This window comes from Xiphophorus couchianus, chromosome 12, assembly GCF_001444195.1.
Source record: "Xiphophorus couchianus chromosome 12, X_couchianus-1.0, whole genome shotgun sequence".
Classification (NCBI taxonomy): domain Eukaryota; kingdom Metazoa; phylum Chordata; class Actinopteri; order Cyprinodontiformes; family Poeciliidae; genus Xiphophorus; species Xiphophorus couchianus.
In genome coordinates, this window is record NC_040239.1 from 17,728,567 (window position 1) to 17,733,478 (window position 4,912).

The following is a 4,912-nucleotide window of genomic DNA, read 5'->3' on the forward strand; positions in this document are numbered from 1 at the left end:
GCAAGTGTTGTATTCTTTAGCTTTATTCATTTCAGGTTTCCATTAATGTTTCTTAGGGCAATATTTGACTGTACAGTTCTTTTGTTTAATCAATAAGATAGAGATATTATTAAAATGTAATTATAGTCCAGATCAGAGGCTTTATTTCACCTGAAGAAGAGAGTTTGTAGATGTTGCAGCTGTTCTAGTTGGAGGGAATGTGATCAGACAGTGAGGGTCGTCCCTCTGATAGTGAAGGCAGCTGACAGGAGGTGAAGGGGGTCACACACAGGGGTACAGTGGGGTTGTGTGCATGTGTGTATCAGGTGATGAAGAGGATTCCTTTAGACATTACATTCAATTGTGATTATCCACATCTTTTATGTTTTACCAAATTTTGGTCACGTTTTAATATTGAACTAGATATTAAGATTTCTGGGTGAAGTCAATGATGACATTACAATTCCAGGCAATCTAATTGTGCCTTGATTTGTACTTTTGTAGTGCAGACACTTCAATATCCAGTCATACTCTCACACATATGGTCACTTTGGGCATCAACTCTCAGGTTTAAGCAGATATCCAGCTTGTGATGTTTATATAGGTGCAAACAAAGTTTTACATTTCAGATATCAGCCCTTTTTGTAGTTATGTTACTTTTTTCTCTGTGCTTCTGGATTGAATCAGAAAGCAGATTTTATCAGGGCTCAGGTTAGTCAGCAACGTTGATCTAGGACAAGATGTTTGAGATGCACAAGGGTAGAATAAAAGATATGATGAAATGTACATGTTTACAACTCCCGGCTCCTCCCTTTTCTCTCCAACTCTCCACCCAGGATCAGCTGGGCGAAGAACTGGCCATGAAAGAAGGTTGATTTTGTCTCTACTTGTTGATTTGATCATCTGTTCAGAACCACAATTATGTTAAAAGTTTCTGTTTTGAAATCTTTGCTATTTCAAAGTCTTCATGACTCCATATGTTCCAATGAGATCCACAGGGCATTTTGAAAAGAGACAGGCCCCCAGCATCACACACTCTCCACCCTGCTTAACAGTGAATATGCATTTCTTTTCAACATGTTGTTCCACAGCAGTTTCTCCTGTTTATTTCTTCTGTAAACGTTCAACCTTACCCTAACTAAAGAGCACCTTTCCAGATTTTTATCTTTACCTTCTTTACCACCCTGCTCACTGTTAAATATGGACCTGTGTCCAGAGTAATATCTGTATGCATTTCATGATTTTTATTTTTTTAAGTCATGAATTACTCATTAAAGGTTCCTAGATAGTCTGGTTAGCCTACAAAAAGTGAAGTATAATTCAAATGTGCTTTGATTATATTAATTTTTGGAGCAGGCAATAATTTTGACACCAGAAATATAAAAGCAGTTATTTTGAGAACAACTTAGCTAATAAAACTGAAGGTTGAATATTTATTTTTTTTAAGATAGTCCTATGATTATAAATGCTTAATTTATTTAGGAGCTTTGCACAGATCTACCATGGATGCCGTCCGATGACAGTTGAGTGTGCTCTATCTGCATTGCAGTATCACATTATCTCCATATGTGCCTCCTCTTTTGGTCTGTTTCTGAAAGGGCAGACCATGAACTTTGGTTTTGTCAGCTTCAGCTGTCTTTACCGACAGGTGTTACCACAGGGAAATGTGTGATTTCTTCCACTTTAAACACCAAAATCACACTTTACGTCACACCTTTCACAGCTGACTCCTCGACAGTACATGGCAGTGCACACGACTCTTGTGAATAAACACCAAGCTCTTCAGTATTCTCTGATCTCACAGACTCAGGAACACATGTTGATGCTGTGTTGCAAAAATATCAAGAACAGGTGCAACATTTCTTGAGCTACCTTGGATTAAAAATTCTTAAGATGTAGGTGAGCTTTTCTGAGAGAGCTACATATTACTTAGATTTTGCACAATCTTTAGAAATACATTCAAGTTGAAAATGTGAGAGCAGTAAACATGTGGAGTGTGGAAAAATTGGAAGTTGAACACTACAGGAATTAGTTTCTTCAAAAATTCTCTTGGACCTTGTTTACACACAGTTGAAAATAAACACTTAGTACAGTTGAGAAAAATATGAGTACACAACGTTAAATATTCAGTTCTTTATTAGAAAATGTTCACATGTTGATGTTTTGTCTGGTTTTTATTATTCTCTAAAATATTTTTTCTAAACTGCTGCCTGACACATTGGTCTGTAATAGCTAGTCCCATGTTTTAATTTTGTCTCCATAACATCCATGCACTTCTTTTAAGTATTATTCAAAAGGTCAAAAGGAGGAATGTGTAATGTTCCAAAAATTTTTGACATTTTATGAAGTGAGCTCCCTTTTCATTTTGCAAATTTATTTTGAAAAGAATGGGGATATTATTCTTATTATTTTTTAAAATTATAAATTAAATCCCTTGTGGGCAAAACCCCAAGTGACTAGTGCCTTTTTTTTTGGCCTCAATTTTGTTCAAAGATCTTTTTGTCAATTTCAAGTAAGAATCATAAAATGCTAATTTTCACATTAGAAGGTGGTTACATGGTGCCTCATGGTGACACATCCAGGTGGCATCTACACAGTTAATGGAAATGCTGTGTGTGGTTATTTTTGCTTTATGATTCCCAGGTGTGGTAAAATCCGTAACACTGACATTACTACCAGAAAAATGCATCAGATGTAAATGTGTGGTAAGTATACGCACACACACACACACACGCCCACACACACACAGAGTATAAAATGAGCGATAAGGAAAAGAAGACAGGACCAAGTCCAATGAAGGGGAAAAACAACAACACAGGCAGCTGCAGGCAGAGATGCTGCTCTATCCATTTTTAATGACATCAGTGACTTCCTGCACACACACAAAGCACTTTATTAATACTAATGGAAGCGGAGCATGTTGTGTCAGGTGATGAGTTGAAGTATCACACCCATGTAAACACAGGCAAAGCCTTTAACAGGTCCGTGTGCATCAGAATAGTTCAAGTTAGATGTATAATTTATTATTATAATCAATGCAATATCCAATGAAATGATTTTTGAACATTTTTGTGCTTGTGTTCATATAAGAAAACATTGAAAGCAGTCTGTATTGTTGAGAACATTTGGAAAAAGTTGTTTAGGAAATTAATTTTGTTTTTTGGGTTTTTTTGTGACAAGAGCAAAAAAGTCTTGTCAACTGTTCTATAATTATTTAAATTTTTTTTATTTAATTTCCCTTTGGGATTAATAAAGTATTTTTGAATTTTGAATAACTCTGGATTTTGTTTTTTGTCAATATCAAAGCAACACTTCTCATCCACTGTGCTGGAATGTATGTAATGACCATATGTGTTTAGAGTTTATTTAGCATTTAGTCTATTTAGAGCAGCTTCAGTCGCTTGTAAGGAGTTCCACAAGGTTTTGTTGGGTCCTAATTTTATTTGTGCTTTGTTTACTTCCCTCAGATAATCTTTAATGGTTGTTTAGTGGTATCTCCTATCTTGTAAACACTGATAATATTCACCAATTTAAAAACCCAACGTGTCTTGAAGTTTACAGTCGAACAGTTTGAAATGTACACTAGTGAGGTTATTGAAACATTTTGTACACTTGAAAACTTAAGTTCTTTGGCAAATCTTGATGATAATTTATCAGTTTATCTGTATATCAGACGTGTCATTGATTCCAGTTTTTATCAGTTAAGCAATGTTGGTAACTTAATGGTTGTTACATTCAATAGTGCACAATAATTCATGTTTGTATTTCCTCTTTTGTACTTTACTGTGACTGGGATTTTACTTTCCTCAGAAAAAATGAATCTGCAGCTTGTCCAATGTTCAAAATGCAGGTGTAAAGTTTTTTGACTAGATAAAAGCTGCCATGTCACTCCTTTATGATCACTCTGTAAGTGCTCCCTATTCAACACAGAATACATGTTTGGACTCTTAAAGCCCTGCATGGTGATGAATCTCTATAGATTTCTGATCTTCTTCATCTGTATGTCGCCACCAGGAGCCGGAGGTCGACTCATCAAGGCCTGTTATCTGACCTTAAATCAAGACTTAAAACAAAGTCTGACAGAACCTTTGCAATCTGTGCGGCTCTTTTCTCTTTCACTTTTTTCTTTTCACTTTGTTTTTTTTTTTGTGGACCCAGTGGACTTTTTCACAACAGAAATCAGAGTCATTGCTGGCCTTTAGATAGCCTTGTGTTTTGTTTGATTTAACTTTACTGTTTTTTGTCTTTTTGTTAATGGTATTTTATTTTAGCTTTATATATTTTATCTTTAACATTGATTTGCTGCAAAGTATCTTGTGGTTTTCAGATTTACTAATATATTTTCTAAATTGAGCCATAACGTTACATTCTCAGTGTGGAAATGGATCTTTAGAATCTCTGCGAACAAAGTTTAGCCTGCTCTATTAGTTCAAACTTCTTTAAAATGATGTCACTGTTGCTCAGTCAGTCTTAAGTCCTGACTTTGACTTGGCCACTCCAATTTGTTTGGTTATGTTTTTGAGCTGTGTAGGTAGACTTGCCATTTTTTCTTTGACTATTGTCCTGCTACATAACCTTAGTGCACTAAAGCTAAAGTTCATAAATGGATGGCTGTACATTCTCCTTCAGGATGATCTGGTAGAGGACAGAATTCATGTTTCCATCAATGACAGCAAATCGTCCAGTTCCTGAAGCAGAAACACAACCCCAGACATCACAAGGCCATCACCGTCTTTTACTGTTGTTATGATATTCTATTTCTGTTTTCATGTTACTCCAGGCACAACAAAGCAAACACCTTCTAAAGAGCTCCACTTTTGTATAATCAGTCCCCAGAATACTTTTCCAAAGATCTTCTGGATTATCCAGATGTGTTTTAGGATGTGTAAGATGGGTCTTTTTGTTATTTTTGTTCAATTGACAGTTTTTACCG